Raw genomic sequence first — 18,438 nt, 5'->3', positions numbered from 1 at the left:
GAGAGAGGATAAGAATAGACTGGCGGTCGACACAAAAGGGAATCCAAACATCTTCTACAGGCATGTAAACAGTAAACAGGTGGTAAGAGGAAGGGTGGCACCGATTAGGGACCAAAAAGGAGATCCACTCATGGAGACAGAGGGCATGGCCGAGGTACTAAATGAGTACTTTGCATCTGTCTTTACCAAGGAAGAATATGCTGCCAGAATCGTGGTAAAAGAAGATGTAGTTGAGATACTGGATGGGCTAAAAATTGATAAAGAGGAGGTACTAGAAAGGCTAGCTGTACTTAAAGTGGATAAGTCACCTGGTCCGAATGGGATGCATCCTAGTTCGCTGAGGGAAATTGCGGAAGTACCGGCCATAATCTTCCAAACATCTTTTGATCCGACGCTGGTGCCAGAGGACTGGAGAATTGCAAATGTTACACACTTGTGCAAAAATGGTGTAAGGATAAACCGAGCAACTACAGGCCAGTCAGTTTAACCTCGGTGGTGGGGAAACATTTAGAAACAATAATCCGGGACAGAATTAACAGTCACTTGGACAAGTGTGGATTGATTAGGGAAAACCAGCATAGTTTTGTTCAAGGCAAATTTTTTTTTTTATTTTTTTTTATTCGTTCACGGGATGTGGGCGTCGCTGGCAAGGCCGGCATTTATTGCCCATCCCTAATTGCCCTCGAGAAGGTGGTGGTGAGCCGCCTTCTTGAACCGCTGCAGTCCGTGTGGTGACGGTTCTCCCACAGTGCTGTTAGGAAGGGAGTTCCAGGATTTTGACCCAGCGACAATGAAGGAACGGCGATATATTTCCAAGTCGGGATGGTGTGTGACTTGGAGGGGAATGTGCAGGTGGTGTTGTTCCCATGCGCCTGCTGCCCTTGTCCTTCTAGGTGGTAGAGGTCGCGGGTTTGGGAGGTGCTGTTGAAGAAGCCTTGGCGAGTTGCTGCAGTGCATCCTGTGGATGGTGCACACTGCAGCCACAGTGCGCCGGTGGTGAAGGGAGTGAATGTTTAGGGTGGTGGATGGGGTGCCAATCAAGCGGGCTGCTTTATCTTGGATGGTGTCGAGCTTCTTGAGTGTTGTTGGAGCTGCACTCATCCAGGCAAGTGGAGAGTATTCATGTTTAACTAACTTGATCGAGTTTTTTGATGAGCTAACAGAGAGGGTCGATGAGGGCATTGCAGTTGATGTGGTGAATATGGACTTTCAAAAGGCATTTGATAAAGTGCCGCATGATAGGCTTGTCATCAAGGTTGAAGCCCGTGGAATAAAAGGGGCAGTATGCATACAGAATTGGCCATATGACAGGAAACAGAGAGTAGTGGTGAACGGTTGTTTTTCGGAATAGAAGGAGGTGTACAGTGGTGTTCCCCAGCGGTCGGTACTAGGACCACTGCTTTTCTTGATATATATTAATGACTTGGACTTGGATTAGAGGGCACAATTTCCAAATTTGCAAATGACTCAAAACTTGGAAGTGTAGTGAACAGTGAGGAGGATAGTGACAGACTTCAAGAGGATATAGACAGGTTGGTGTCATGGGCGGACACATGGCAGATGAAATTTAATGCAGTAAAATGCAAAGTGATACATTTCGGTAGGAAGAATGAGGAGAGGCAATATAAACTAGAGGGCACAATTCTAAAAGGGGTACAGGAACAGAGAGATCTGGGGGTATAAGTGTAGAAATCATTGAAGGTGGCAGGGCAGGTTGAGAAAGTGGTTAAAAAAGCAAATGGGATCCTGGGCTTTATAAATAGAGGCAAAGAGTACAAAAGCAAGGAAGTCATGATGAACCTTTATAAAACACTGGTTCGGCCACTGGAGTATTGTGTCCACTTCTGGGCACTGCACTTTGGGAAAGATGTGAAGGCCTAAGAGAGGGTGCAGCAGAGATTTACCAGAATGATTCCAGGGATGAGGGACTTTAGTTACGTGGATAGACTGGAGAAGCTGGGATTGTTCTCCTCATAATAGAGAAGGTTGAGAGGAGATTTGATAGAGGTATTCAAAATCATGAAGGGTCGAGACAGAGTAGATAGAGAGAAACTGTTCCCTTTGGCGGGAGCGTCAAGAATCAGAGGACATAGATTTAAGGTGATTGGCAAAAGAACCAAAGACGACATGAGGAAAAGCTTTTTTACACTGCGAGTGGTTAGGATCTGCCCCACCACCCCCTCAGAATGTACTGCCTGAGGGGGCGGTCGAGGCAGATTCAATCATGGCTTTCAAATGTGAATTAGATAAATACTTGAAAGGAAAAGATTTGCAGGGCTACGAGGATAGGGCAGGGGAGTGGGACTAGCTGGATTGATCTTGAATAAAGCCGGCATGGACTCGATGGACCGAATGGCCTCCTTTCACGCTGTTACCTTTCTATGATTCTATTATTCTGTGATTTTAAACGTGATTTGCCTTGAACAAATCCATGCTTGCTTTCCTTTATTAATCCACACTTGTCCAAGTGACTATTAATTTTATCCCGGATTATCCTTTCTACAAGCTTCCCCACCACCGAGGTTAAACTGATTGGCCTGTCATTGCCGGGTTTATCCTTACTCTCTTTTTTGAACAAGGATGTAACATTTGCAATTCTCCAGTCCTCTGGCATCTCCTCCAATTGCCGGGGACCCTTCCCAGCAGTCCCTGGCTGTAGCCTTCAAACACTGACTTTCCCACCTGGTAACCTGACCGGCTGAAGGCGGGAAAAGGAGTTTAAAAAGTGCTGATGAGGTCCTGGCGTTAAATTTGGGAGCACCTCCGTTTTCCCGGCATTTCCGGATTTCCCGGTCGCAAACACACTCCCCTGCTCCCTCCCCGACTCCCCGTGAATATTGGGGCCATAGTCTCTATTTATAAAGACAAGGATTCCATCTGCTTTATTAACGACTTCATCAACTTGTCCTGTCACCTTCAAAGATTTGTGTCTGTGAACCCCCAGGTCTCTCTGTTCCTGCACCCCCTTTTGAATTGCACTATTTCGTTCATACTGCCTCAGGAATTTCAGGGCCCCATTGTTTGGTCAATTGACCCAAACCTGACTTCAGTATTTCACCAGTTCATTAATTTTAAAGTGGTTTGAAAGTGTCCAGAAACTCAAATATCAGAGTGTTGGAATCTCCCTGGAGATCCAAATATCTCATTAATCTGTGACTGACATTTGCTTCCCAGCCGTGAGATTCAGAACTTTTCTCCAATCCCCAACATCTCTTCACATTCTCTACTGTCTTATTGCTCTGATTCTGACATCAAGGACAGAAATTTGACCTCGAGCTGGGAAGGGAGCGGGGAGGAAGATTTTCGGGTGTGATCCCCAGATGGTAAGTTGGCGGACTTAATGAGGTCAACAAATTCTTTGCGCCCGGCAGCCAGCCTGATTGACGGGCTAGCTGGCTGTCAGACAGGCAGGTCTGTGGTAGCAGGTCGCAGCAGGGGGTTGGAGGGAGGGATGGAGGGATCATGGGTCTGGGAGGAGATCGGATGGACCGGGGAGGAGATCGGATGGGCCGGGGAGACAATCAGATGGACTGGGGAGACAATCAGATGGACCGGGAGGAGATCGAATGTACCAGGAATGAGATCAAGTGGACCGGGAAGGAATCAGATGGACCGGGAAGATCGGATGGACCCGGGAGACAATCGGATGGACTGGGAGAGATCGGATGGACCGGGGAGGAAATCAGATGGGCCAGAAAGACAATCGGATGAACCCGGAGGAGATTTGATGGACCGGGAGGAGATCGGATGGGCCAGGGAGACAATTGGATGAACCCGGAGGAGATCGGATGGACCAGGGAGACAATTGGATGGCCCTGGGAGACAATTGGATGGACCGGGAGGAGATCGGATGGACTAGGGAGACAATCGGATTGAACGGGAGGACATCGGATGGACTGGGAGGAGATCGGATGGACTGGGGAGACAATTGGATGGACCGGGAGGAGATCGGATGGACTAGGGAGACAATCGGATTGACCGGGAGGACATCGGATGGACTGGGAGGAGATCGGATGGACTGGGGAGACAATTGGATGGACCGGGAGGAGATCGGATGGACTCGGGGGACAATCGGATGGACCGGGAGGAGATCGGATGGACTCGGGGGACAATCGGATGGACCGGGAGGAGATCGGATGGACTGGGGGGACAATCGGATGGACCGGGAGGAGATCGGATGGACTGGGGGGACAATTGGATGGACCGGGAGGAGATCGGATGGACTGGGGAGACAATTGGATGGACCGGGAGGAGATCGGATGGACTGGGGAGACAATTGGATGGACCGGGAGGAGATCGGATGGACTGGGGAGACAATTGGATGGACCGGGAGGAGATCGGATGGACTCGGGGGACAATCGGATGGACCGGGAGGAGATCGGATGGACTGGGGGGACAATCGGATGGACCGGGAGGAGATCGGATGGACTGGGGGGACAATTGGATGGACCGGGAGGAGATCGGATGGACTCGGGGGACAATCGGATGGACCGGGAGGAGATCGGATGGGCCAGGGAGACAATTGGATGGACCGGGAGGAGATCGGATGGACTGGGGGGACAATTGGATGGACCGGGAGGAGATCGGATGGACTCGCGGAGCCAATCGGATGGACCGGGAGGAGATCGGATGGACTCGGGGGACAATCGGATGGACCGGGAGGAGATCGGATGGACTCGCGGAGCCAATCGGATGGACCGGGAGGAGATCGGATGGACTGGGGGGACAATCGGATGGACCGGGAGGAGATCGGATGGACTGGGGAGACAATCGGATGGACCGGGCGGAGATCGGATGGACCAAGACTTGGAGATCGGAGGCCAGTTGACGAGTCGAGGTGGGGGCCACCATAGAGCGGTGGGGGGGTTTCCACAATAGAGGGGAGGGTCCACCATCGGCAGGGGGCGGGGACGGGGGGCGCAATTCCGGGGTTTCTGTCGGCCAGGTGAGCTCGGCCTCCTGCTCCTCCAGGCCCACAAGCAGTGCAATAAAGGCACTCACCTCATGGATCTGACCCTTCCTGCTTTCACTTGATGTGAATCGGAAGTGATGGGAAACCTGATCAGATGAGGTTAAACTTATCTAAGTTTTCCATTGCATGATGAATTAAATACCTCAAGTATTTCAATGAGATACATTGCCCCTTTAAGTAACGGCCCACTGGCTTTAAGTGGGGGTGGGACTTCCTGGTCTAAAAACAGAAAATGCTGGAAATACTCAGCAATTCAGGCAGCACCTGTGGGGATCGAGAGTTAACCTTTCAGATCGATGGCCCTTCGTCAGAACTGCCTGGTGTCTGTTGAGCTCAGGCATAAAAACCTGCAGAAGTGGGCGAGTTGAGGCCGGGATGCGATCCCATCCAAAAAACTGTTATTTTAACCTCCAACCCGCTCTCAACCCACCCGTTCTTGGGGGTTAAAATTACCCCCAAGAACATGGTAGATCCATGAATATTGGTCTCCCTCCATCCCGTGACTTCATTCGTGAAATCCCATTAACAGAGTTCTAATCACTCTTCAGAGTGAAGTTGAACAGATTCAAGTGTCAGGCTGCACGGAGATGTGACTGTCACCTGAAGAATATGGAGCCCATTCTCCAGGTGCTACGTTCCTCACTAAATTACTCTGTGGGCAAGAAATTGGACCTTGACACACCTTTTTATGGGCGTAAAATGGGAGCAATGAGCTCCAATTTCGGGGTCCAACATCCTGCGTCCCCAAGATTCCTGAAAAACATCTTTCCCAAAGGGTCGGGTCATTTTTCAGGCGTCTGGGGTGGTCGCCTGTAAAAGGTATTATTTTTTCTTATTATTCACCTGGAACCAGTACTCCTGCCAGCAATGTTCAGCCCCCCTCTCATTGTAGTTCACCCCCTCCTCTCCCGGCAATTACCTGAGGTGATGGACAAGCTGCTTCTGGAGCCACGGCAGACGCCGGCAATTGACCCAAATTATTGCAGAGTCCCGAGGCCCAATGTTGAGCTGGCTTTGGGCCTCACGGTTAGGGTGGGTGCTGTCTGCGCAGCCCCGATTCTGGGCCTGAAACCAGGACCAGACTCATTTTCACCCCTCTGTCTGTTCGTTCTTTCTCACTCTTTATTTTTACACTTCAATATTCTGATTGAATCATTGCACTGAAATCTGAAAAGTTTATCTAATATGAAACATAGAAACATAGAACATAGGAGCAGGAGTAGGCCATTCGGCCCTTCGAGCCTGCTCCACCATTCAATATGATCATGGCTGATCCCCAATCTCAATACCATATTCCCGCTCTCTCCCCATATCCCTGGATGCCTTCTGTGTCTAGAAATCTATCAATCTCCTTCTTAAATACATTCAGTGACTTGGCCTCCTCAGCCTTCTATGGTAGAGAATTCCACAGGTTCACCTCCCTCTGAGTGAAGAAATTTCACCTCATCTCAGTCCTAAATATCCTACCCAGTATAGGTATAGTCATGTGATCAGTGACCAGTTTTATTTCTGAGTAAGAATCTAACATGAGACCAAGTGTTGTGATGCATCACCCTCTTTATTTCACAGTGAGAATACATTCCCAGCAGTTTGAAAAACAAAAGACAAACAAAGGCTAGAAGACAATGGATTATTTACACCACAAGAGAAGCCTGTGAATGGGCCGCCTGTTAACAGGAGCAATATCTGAATAGATCATTTTCTCAATCACAGATTCAGTCCGTGTATATTCCAAGTGTGAGCACCCAGTATAGGTGTGAGGAGATCTGAATCTGAAATTTATACTATCATCCGTTTCTGGATTTGCGCTGATCTGACTATGGCCAAACTGGGGGTCCCCATTAGCAGGTTTCTCCAGTGAGTGTATTGCTCTTCCTACAGTTCACAGCGTCCAGTCGACACTGTCTGTTATACAGTCTATTCCCATTAATATTTCAGAGTACAGGAGACAGAACAATTTAAACACAGGAGGAAATTCTTCAAGATGATGTAATGAAAGCCTCAACATTTTACAAATATTAAACACACTGTGCTTTTACAGTTCAAATATTCTCTTAATTGTTCAGTGTTGAACTAACTCTTGCAGATAAAATGCACATCATGTTGTCTAAACCATTTAACTGAATGAATTATGTTGTTAGTTGCTGAATATTTGAGGCTGAGTGGACAATCTGCCCCAGGAAAGACATACTTTTGCTGGGCATCAAAAGGAGTGTGAGAGGGGCCTGGTGACAGCTTGCTCTGTGGAAGCACCTGGTCTCTGCCTGTGGTCAGCAACTCACAGAGTTAGAGACCCCAGGTACGATCCCACATCTGACCACTCCATGATTCCACATGGAACAACTTCAATACTCTGTGCTCTGAAACACTTTCCATTTTCTATTGGCTCTTTTCACATCACCTTTAAATGTTCTGATCAGCATGACTGGGATAAACAGAAACATAACCCATCGCTGTGTGAAGATAGAACATCCTGGAACTATATCTGCCACCAGATCCATCTCAATCTCAGTCTGTGCACGATTCATTTAAATTACGATTACAGAAAAGGGAAATTAATGCGGAGATTAATCCCTCTTACCCAAAGATAGGCCCACTATAAAAAGTGTGATAACCAGGTAGTGTCGGATAGAAGACTAGAGCCCGAAACTTGCTGGTCTTCCAGTGCAAGTCCTCGACCGAGTGTTGCTGACTGGCACATTCCAAGGTCCAGGACTCCGTGCTGAGGGACACACTGAAGCTGGGTGCAGCCGCCACAAAGTCTCTGTGGGGAAAGGCAACCGTTTAGGGCCTTCCCGCCATTGTATACCGAAGGGCTACAATCAGGGAAAACCCACTCGGCCCCAGAATGTAAAATACAAATTTATGTCATGAAATGTAATGTACCTGTAATGAATCTGTAATCAACGAGCTGTATTGATTATAATGCATTGAGGAACCCGAGAGTGTCATGAACTGTCATCATGTACGATGTGTAACTGTATTGTTGGAATCATATTTGAATTGTACTTTATGTATCTTGCAAATTGTATAATCTGTATTGTGTACATTTGAAATATGATATGACAACTGTATTGTATGTATTTTTGCAAGTTTTATGAATAAAGTATATTTTTTGAAAGAAAAACTCGAGCCTTGTCTTCAGTGCAGCAGTGTGGGTGGGAGAGAAAACCTGCCAACTGCCAGGAAAGGGCAGTATTTATAAACAGGGTCACCATGCACAGGGCTCTTGGGATGGGACATGGGGAGAATCGATCAAAATCCCAATACTGTCTCATGCACAGGGTTAAATCCAATGTGTAGTTGGCAGGAGGCCCACCTGAAGATTAAGGATAGAGTTAAGCACATCTCACTGTTTGATATCTGTAAAGGTAATAGAACCTTTCAGAAAAATTCTACTGTTCCTTCTTCAGAAAGACTATTTGCATTAGCCCATGTCTCTTATACCAAGCAATAAAAAAGGAACTCTTATAAAAGGATCGTTGACCATCTTCCAAGTCCTTCATGAATTCCTTGACCAGTGAGCCATGGTTTTGGACGTCAGTCTTGTCATGGAAAGTCCTGCAAAATAATTAGGAATGAAAAGACTTTTAATTTCTCCAATCAAAGCCTGTATGAAAACCAAGCAGGTTGACAGAAAGATGGTCTCATCACTCCCACCGGCCTTGGTAAATGGGATCACAGAATTACCCCCTGGGAATTTAAAACTAGGAATGTTCGCCATTTGGAGGCCTCTGAATTCACCATCCCCCAGTCCCTCTGTTGCCCCAATCCCGTAATCCTGATGGCTATCTCCTTATAAGGAGTCAAGGGTCAAAGGTTTGGTGACCACCCTTCTGTTGCCGAGTGCTGCCCTCTGTTATTTGTGGCCTTCTCCTCCCAGCAGATATGAAAAGGACCAATGCAAGAAATAAGAACATAAGAACATAAGAAATAGGAGCAGGAGTAGGCCAATCGGCCCCTCGAGCCTGCTCCGCCATTCAATAAGATCATGGCTGATCTGATCCTAACCTCAAATCTAAATTCATGTCCAATTTCCTGCCCGCTCCCCGTAACCCCTAATTCCCTTTACTTCGAGGAAACTGTCGATTTCTGTTTTAAATTTATTTAATGATGTAGCTTCCACAGCTTCCTGGGGCAGCAAATTCCACAGACCTACTACCCTCTGAGTGAAGAAGTTTCTCCTCAACTCAGTTTTGAAAGAGCAGCCCCTTATTCTAAGATTATGCCCCCTAGTTCGAGTTTCACCCATCCTTGGGAACATCCTTACCGCATCCACCCGATCAAGCCCCTTCACAATCTTATATGTTTCAATAAGATCGCCTCTCATTCTTCTGAACTCCAATGAGTAGAGTCCCAATCTACTCAACCTCTCCTCATATGTCCACCCCCTCATCCCCGGGATTAACCGAGTGAACCTTCTTTGTACTGCCTCGAGAGCAAGTATGTCTCTTCTGAAGTATGGACACCAAAACTGTATGCAGTATTCCAGGTGCGGTCTCACCAATACCTTATATAACTGCAGCAATACCTCCCTGTTTTTATATTCTATCCCCCGAGCAATAAAAGCCAACATTCCATTGGCCTTCTTGATCACCTGCTGCACCTGCATACTAACCTTTTGAATTTCTTGCACTAGGACACCCAGATCCCTTTGTACTGCAGTACTTTCCAGTTTCTCGCCATTAAGATAATAACTTGCTCTCTGATTTTTCCTGCCAAAGTGCATAACCTCACATTTTCCAATATTGTATTGCATCTGCCAAATCTCCGCCCACTCACCCAGCCTGTCTATAATTCCCTGTAGGTTTTTTATGTCCTCCTCACTCTCCACTTTCCCTCCCATCTTTGTATCATCTGCAAACTTTGATATGTTACACTCGGTCCCCTCCTCCAAATCGTTAATATAGATTGTAAAGAGTTGGGGACCCAGCACCGACCCCTGAGGAACACCAATGGCTACTGGTTGCCAGTCCGAGAATGAACCATTTATCCCAACTCTGCTTCCTGTTAGATAACCAATCCTCCACACATGCCAGAATATTACCCCCAATCCAGTGATTCTTTATCTTGAGCAATAATCTTTTATGTGGCACCTTGTTGAACGCCTTCTGGAAGTCTAAATACACTACGTCCACTGGTTCCCCTTTATCCACCCTTCATTGTGAGAGAAGATCAGTTCTACCAATGTTACCAGGACAACAGCCACCTGATGTGAGTGTGCGAACATGGAGCTGTGAGACCCTTGTACTGGTGTCACATCCCTGGTGCTTCATATTTAACCCATTAATAAACAACATGGACGGCACAGTGGTTTGGTAACATGGCCCAGAGAAACAGATGAGAATGAGCATGTCTGGGATCAGCAGTTGGTAAAGTGCCCTGCGTTCCCCCTCTGTGATGCTGCTCCAAGTGAGGAGCAATAAAGAAGCTTGGAAAGATAATCTCTGAAAGTGATGTCACTAGTTCACACACTTACATTCACAGAAATCAAAGATTTTCTTTCTCACCAACTCCCAGGTTGGGGCCTCAAGTGAGACTGCATTGATGCACTGTGTCATCTCCAACCATGGTGCTCTGACAGTTCTCTTTATTGCTGGGTGGTCTCTCCTCCAATTAAGGTCTCCCTTAGCTGGAGGACCTCCCGCCCCAGACCCACCATTGCCTGATCGCTGTGTGGGGTTATTCTGCACCCAGTTATTTATTAGATAAAATCTAAGATGCAACTTCAAGGGCAGCTAGCAGCCCTGTGAGTGCTGTTGTGATTGTTTTATTAATTATAATCTGGAGTAAGTAGTCTTCATACAACAACTCTACCACATACTGCCAACCCATATAAAGAGTGATCACATCCAGCCTTCATTTCTATCTCAGAAACTCCTCCTACACCACATTCTGTACATTTAGAGGAAATAATCCCACTTTCTCTGAGCTTTCCAGATATGAGGGCTAATTCCCTGATTGGGGGGTTCCTGGATCGATGCTCACAGGGAGCAGTTAGTCAATCACAGGCCCAAAACCCCTGATTTTCTGTTAACAATTTCAACTGACTGAAAATCAGACCCCAATGGCCGTGATCTCCCAACCTGCGATCCCTCCGATCACCACTCCTCGGTGGGAACACCCAGTCCTGGAATATCCACAGATGATAAAATAATACTACAGCTGCTAACAAAAGGTGCACTGACAGAGAGGAGGACACTGTCCACATCGGGGATCATGCTGTGTAGTGACCCTCATTGACAGTGTGAGTTGGTGAATGTGGAGTGAGGAAATGACTGGGCCCAGCTCTGAGTCTCTCTCTGATCAGTAAATCACACTGACGTTCATCGCCCAGACACATATGTGGAAAATATCCCCTCCACAGGGCACTGGAGGGTGGGCGGTAACACTGGAACCGTGTAATTCATGACTCTGATCAGAAGAGAGCAGATAAAGGGATATTTAAAATAATTACAGTAGAACAGAACATACAACATCTCAATGAAATTATGTTATATTTTGGGTGCGGAACTGATCAAAGAAAGTGAAAGTGTTTCCCAAAGATACAGAATGTGGTGCGTGTGAGAATATCTGAAATACAGGAGCCGGCCCCATTATTGTTACAATAGAGGAGCCTAATACTAATGGGACAATCCAGCAGAGAAAAGCCCAACGACTTTAGTTACAGTGTATGGATTTCACATCCTGGGATCGTGTCCCGAGGAATTGTGGGTCCGCCATGTCCAGTGCTCCAGATGAACCTGAGTAATGTGAGTGTGGAGGTCCAGCCGTGTCCTCAGAAGAAGGAACTGAAGGATGTGAGACATGAACAACCTCATTACATGATCAATATTGGCCAACGTCCCCACCTGACTGGACCAGCCCAGTGATCACAGTCTAACTACAGGCTGAGTGGTGTTACCATGGCAACCGTTGTTGAGAAATATCAATCACAACAAACTACCAACTAAGCTCACCTGATAAAATAATGAAGAGAAGATTCCTTTATAATTTTAACTGTTGGATCAGTTGGTTCGGGTGGACTGATGATCAAAGGAGGTAAATTAAGGGACACATTGAATTTCTGCTGCACTGTCCCATCTACCAAGTGTCCTTGAATCACCCAAGGTGCACTGACAGGAACAATTGTCGCTGCAGACAAAGAAAAACAGTTACAGCATTTTACTAGCAGATCACCGTGGAGTTGCTCAGAGTGAATCAGAAGTTACAGGTGGGGGCAGGGGGAACGGCACTGGGGTGGACCTTATTAAAAGCTTTTTCAAATCTGTATGAACCACATCCACTGCATTTCCTTCATCCCTCGTCTCGATTATTTCGTCAAAGAATTCTATCAGTTTGGTCAGGTGTGACCTGCCGTTTAGAAATCTGTGTTGATTCGCTCTGATTAAATCTGGATTCTCCAAATACTGAGTAATTCCATCCTGTATTCTAGACTCTGGGACCCCTGAAATTCTGGAGGCCCTGCTCCACCTCCAGAAATACCTTTGGGGTTGACCCTCATCTGAAATGACAGGGCCGGGGTCATTTCCACAGTGTGGGTGGGCAGCCCGTGTCTGTAGAGGTGCAACAGAGGGCACTCGCTCTGCTGTGTTGGTGACAGGTGGAGCGGCATCTTATATGGGAAGGGCCGAAGAGAAAAGACAAGCAAATTTCTTTCAATTCTCCACAGGGAGCAAAAGGGCATCACCGTAAAGAAGATCGACACTCTGGGATCGGGTCCCCAGTCTTGAGACCGTCCGATGGTCCAGTTCTCAGGTTGGGTACTGAGTGCAATTCCCAGTTCGTCGGGGAATTTCCACAGTCTCACCTCCAAGGTTTACTGCATAAACAGGGGGTATGTTGGGGGAGAATGGGGGGAGAGTGGGGCGGAGAGTGGGGGGGAGAGTGGGGGGGAGAGTGGGTGGGCGGGGGCACGGAGGACCCACCTGCCCACCCCCCAATTAGAATTTATGAAGCTTCTTACAGGAGCTGTAAACCCGGTTGATCAGGATACCGCTCAAAACTCACCATTCCTGCCCTTCCCCAACCCTGGATTTTCAGGTGCCAGGTACTGATCAATAACTGAAGTGAGTTCTAGTGGGCGAGATGTTCCTCACTTATCTCTGTCACCTGTTCTGAGGAGAGTTTTCCCATTTGTCACACCCCAGTTCTCTGGCACAATTTAACCATAGTTAGAGCCTCTGATATTTCTTCTCCAGCTTTCCTCAGGTATAAACCATCAGGTCCCAGTGATTGGTCTACCATCATGGGGAGAAATTTAACTCAATACTGCCTGTTTTTCCAGCATAAAATCAGCGTTCGACCCCTGAGTTTCATGTTGTGATCTGTCGTGCCTAAACTGCACTGGAAGTGCAACAGATGCCAACCTTTCTCGGACGATTATTATTCTGCCAGGGCACCCACCTGAAACAGGCATGCGGTTCCTTAAATATGCAAATTGGGGTCTTAAGGGTTGTAGAACCCCAAATGTGAAATTCAGGTAGAAATGGCCGAGTTTGTCCATTTCGCTCATGCAGCTCGACGGCATTTAATTCGGGCCGATGCCGATTTGTACCCCTTCCAAATCCTCTTCAAATATGTTCCATTGCTGATCTATGGTTCTATTTGCCCATTTAAACTGGAAAAGGTCCCATTTTACACTGTTATAATTTGGCTTTTTCCCAGTCAAGTGCCCTTATCCTGGACTTTTCTTTTTGCTTTTCTATTCTTACACTGAACCCAAATAGTCGTCACTGTTTCCCAATGTTCCATACTGTTAGTTCACCTATTTGACCATTTCATTACCCAGAACCAGGTCTAGTCGTTCCTCCTCTCTCAGGTAGAATGAAGGAACATACTGAAAACAGTCCTGAACACACTGCAGCACCACCTCCCCTTCTCACCACAAACATTTTCCCTGTCCCAGTATATTTTTTGACAATTAATTGATGACTAACTGGATAGCCCTTTCAAAGAGCTGGCACAGGCATGATGGGCTGAATGGCCTCCTGCTGTGCTGTATGAATCGATAATTCCAATTAAATTCTCCCACAATTATTCCATTTTTATTTAGACATGATTCTCTAATTTGTCTCCAAATTTTATCCTCAATTTCTTTCCACTGTTTGTCAGTCTGCAACAGACCCCCAGTAATGTCACTGATCCCTTCCTATTCCTCAGCTGAATGAAAAGGAAATTTGTTTGTCCCACTTCTCTATTTAAATCCTAGTGCTCTCTGATATTGTTTCCAATTAATACTGCTGCTCCTCCTCCCTTTATTCCGTCCCTCCTGAAAGTTTTATACCCAGGATTATTGAATCACCAATGCTGACCCGGCTGTAGCCCTGCTTCACTTACAGATATTAGGTCATGAATTTCTGTTTTAATCAATGACCATTCTATAATTTTGTTTCTTATCTCTGTGAATTAAAACACATCGATTTTTGTTTGGATTCAGTTGTTTACTAAATTTTTACCATTTTGTCTTATATATAAAAAAACTGTAAACTGTCGATTTTTATCCTGAGTCTGGGTCAACTCAAAAAACAAACTCTGGAAATGTTGTGTGATACCAAAAATGGCCCAGAAATTCCAGGATGGTTCTACGGTCTCCATGGTAACTTGAGCAGGAGACCAGTGGAAACCCTGATAAAAAGGGGAAGACCTGGTTACATTGGTTGTCCATCATTTCTGCCAGTTTCCACAATGCGTTGTTAGGGAAAGAGCTACTTTCTGCCTCTTACAGGGTGAATGGTGGGCTGATGTAGGGGCCAGAGTGTGGACTCCCCAAGCCAGGAGTTCCTTCCATGGGGCCCAGTGTTTCAATGGCACCAGGCACACCGAGAAAGATGATGTGTATTGGGCTCCACAGGGGCACATGTGGGCTCCACTGGTGGGATCTAAGCCTGGCAAGGTGTATGGACTCTGGAGAGGACAACTTAATTTTGAGAAACTTATCTCCTGGATCAGCCTCCACACTCAGGGGCCAATTAGACCCATGACTGGGGTTTGGGGGGGCCTTGACATTTCACCCTCCCTTGAGGTGGCGACCACACCAGATTCATGGTGCATGGGGCAGGTCGCTGCCAAAGTAGCACCCTAAATGTGGAACCCTCCCAGTGACCCCACAAACTCTGGCAGGGGGTGTGCTGGAGGGCATCAGTGGGCACAATCCCAGAACAAGCTCCAGGATGGCCAACTGTGGAATTGTGGGACCCGTGTATCTCTCTGTACAGGTAGTTTCAAATAAGACAGGTCAAACAGTGAAAGTTTGCTTTACATTCCGTCTTGTTACACTAATTAAGATCTGATATACCTGCAGCATTGGAAAAATATGAATATTTCAAAAGTTTGTCCATGCCAGTAATTACTGCATTCTTCATATCCATTCCACTAACTTCTGTTACAACCCATTGCAGGGTTGGAAATTCATTCTCTTCGTAAGTCGAAGACAACAAGTACAAAAATATTAGCTCATGGCATCACTGTACAGTTACTGAAAAAACACCTGTGTTGAGGGGACTGTCCTCGGTACCGAGGTCTGGGAGCAGTATTCAAGTCCTGGATGGACTGGGCTTTAAAGAGAGTTCGGAGTTTTTGATGGGAGTCTGAGCATCAGCACTTCATGATTCACCTTGTTTTCTCTTTTATTCATTTACCCTCAAATAATGAAGCAGTCCAAGCCTGCATGCAGCAAGATCTGGACAACATCCAGGCTTGGGCTCATAAGTGGCAACTAACATTCGCACCAGACAAGTGCCAGGTAATGACCATCTCCAACAGAAGAGAGTCTAATCACCTCCCCTTGACATTCAACGGCATTGCCATCGCCGAATCCCCCACCATCAACATCCTGGGGGTCACCATTGACCAGAAACTTAACTGGACCAGCCATATTAAAATTGTGGCTCCAAGAGCAGGTCAGAGGCTGGGTATTCTGCGGCGAGTGATTCACCTCCTGACTCCCCAAAGCCTTTCCACCATCAACAAGGCACAAGTGTGTTAAAGGGTGTAAAAGAAATGACAGCCATCCGTGGCCAAGTAAAGAAATTAAGGATAGGATCTGACTAAAAACAAGGACATATAAGGTAGCCAAACTTAGTGGGAGGATAGAAGATTGGGACGTCTTCAAAAGACAGCAAAAAGTAACTAAAGGATTGATTAAGAAAGGGAAGATAGATTAAGAAAATAAATTAGCAAAAAATATAAAAACAGATAGCAAGAGTTTCTACAGTTATATAAAAAGAAAAAGGGTGGCTAAGGCAAACGTAGGTCCCTTAGAGGATGAGACCGGGAAATTAATGGTGGGAAACATGGAGATGGCAAAAATGCTGAACAAATATTTTGTTTCAGTCTTTACGGTAGAGAACACGAAGAATAACCCAACACTGGACAAACAGGGGGCTCTAGCGGGGGACGAGCTAAATACAATTAAAATCACTCAGGAATTGGTACTCAGTAAATGAATGGGTCTCAAGGCGGATAAATCCCCTGGACCTGATGGCTTACATCCGAGGGTCTTGAGGGAAGTGGCAGCAGGGATTGTGGATGCTTTGGTAATAATTTTCCAAAATTCTCTGGACTCGGCAAAGGTCCCGGCAGATTGGAAAACTGCTAATGTAACACCCTTATTTAAAAAGGGTAGTGGGCAGAAAGCTGGAAATTATAGACCAGTTAGCCTAACATCTGTGGTGGGTAAAATTTTGGAGTCTATTATTAAGGAGACAGTAGCAGAACATTTGGATAAACATAATTTAATAGGACAAAGTCAGCATGGCTTTACGAAGGGGAAGTCATGTCTGACAAATTTGCTTGAGATCTTTGAGGACATAACGTACAGGGTGGATAAAGGGGAACCAGTGGACGTAGTGTATTTGGACTTCCAGAAGGCATTCGACAAGGTGCCCATAAAAGATTATTGCTCAAGATAAAGAATCACTGGATTGGGGGTAATATTCTGACATGGGTGGAGGATTGGTTATCTAACAGGAAGCAGAGAGTTGGGATAAATGGTTCATTCTTGGACTGGCAACCAGTAGCCAGTGGTGTTCCGCAGGGGTCGGTGCTGGGTCCCCAACTCTTTACAATCTATATTAACGATTTGGAGGAGGGGACCGAGTGTAACATATCAAAGTTTGCAGATGATACAAAGATGGGAGGGAAAGTAGAGAGTGAGGAGGACATAAAAAACCTACAGGGGGATATAGACAGGCTGGGTGAGTGGGCGGAGATTTGGCAGATGCAATACAATATTGGAAAATGTGAGGTTATGCACTTTGGCAGGAAAAATCAGAGAGCAAGTTATTATCTTAATGGCGAGCAACTGGAAAGTACTGCAGTACAAAGGGATCTGGGGGTCCTAGTGCAAGAAAATCAAAAAGTTAGCATGCAGGTGCAGCAGGTGATCAAGAAGGCCAATGGAATGTTGGTTTTTATTGCTAGGGGGATAGAATATAAAAACAGAGAGGTATTGCTGCAGTCATATAAGGTATTGATGAGACCGCACCTGGAATACTGCACACAGTTTTGGTGTCCATACTTAAGAAAAGACATACTTGCTCTCGAGGCAGTACAAAGAAGGTTCACTCGGTTAATCCCGGGGATGAGGGGGTGGAAATATGAGGAGAGGTTGAGTAGATTGGGACTCTACCCATTGGAGTTCAGAAGAATGAGAGGCGATCTTATTGAAACATATGAGATTGTGAAGGGGCTTGATCGGGTGGATGCGGTAAGGATGTTCCCAAGGATGGGTGAAACTAGAACTAGGGGGTATAATCTTAAAATAAGGGGCTGCTCTTTCAAAACCGAGATGAGGAGAAACTTCTTCACTCAGAGGGTAGTAGGTCTGTGGAATTTGCTGCCCCAGGAAGCTGTGGAAGCTACATCATTAAATAAATTTAAAACAGAAATCGACAGTTTCCTCGAAGTAAAGGGAATTAGGGGTTACGGGGAGCGGGCAGGAAATTGGACATGAATTTAGATTTGAGGTTAGGATCAGATCAGCCATGATCTTATTGAATGGCGGAGCAGGCTCGAGGGGCCGATTGGCCTGCTCCTGCTCCTATTTCTTATGTTCTTATGTAAGTCAGGAGTGTGATGGAATACTCTCCACTTGCCTGGATGAGTGCAGCTCCAACAACACTCAAGAAACTCGACATCATCCAGGACAAAGCAGCCCACTTGATTGGCACCCCATCCACCACCCTAAATATTCACTCCCTTCACCACCGGCGCACTGTGCCTGTTGTGTGTACCATCCACATGATGCACTGCAGCAACTCGCCAAGGCTTCTTCGACAGCACCTCCCAAACCCACGACCTCTACCACCTAGAAGGACAAGAGCAGCAGGTACATGGGAACAACACCACCTGCATGTTCCCCTCCAAGTCACATACCATCCCGACTTGGAAATATATCGTCGTTCCTTCATCGTCGCTGGGTCAAAATCCTGGAATTCCCTTCCGAACAGCACTGTGGGAGAACC

The 18,438-nt window shown here is 46.5% G+C and overlaps 1 long non-coding RNA gene across 1 annotated transcript; it reads right to left on the bottom strand.

Annotated features, from left to right (window-relative positions):
• Positions 1-8,510: 8,510 nt before the first annotated feature.
• Positions 8,511-15,393, bottom strand: LOC137321527 (uncharacterized). Its single transcript, XR_010962845.1, has 3 exons — positions 15,270-15,393; positions 11,932-12,106; positions 8,511-8,533 (listed from the first exon to the last, which is right to left on the bottom strand). It is a non-coding gene; the product is annotated as an uncharacterized lncRNA (long non-coding RNA).
• Positions 15,394-18,438: the final 3,045 nt, after the last annotated feature.

Source organism: Heptranchias perlo, chromosome 5 (assembly GCF_035084215.1).
Source record: "Heptranchias perlo isolate sHepPer1 chromosome 5, sHepPer1.hap1, whole genome shotgun sequence".
Lineage (NCBI taxonomy): Eukaryota > Metazoa > Chordata > Chondrichthyes > Hexanchiformes > Hexanchidae > Heptranchias > Heptranchias perlo.
This window is presented reverse-complemented; position numbering and strand designations above follow the sequence as displayed.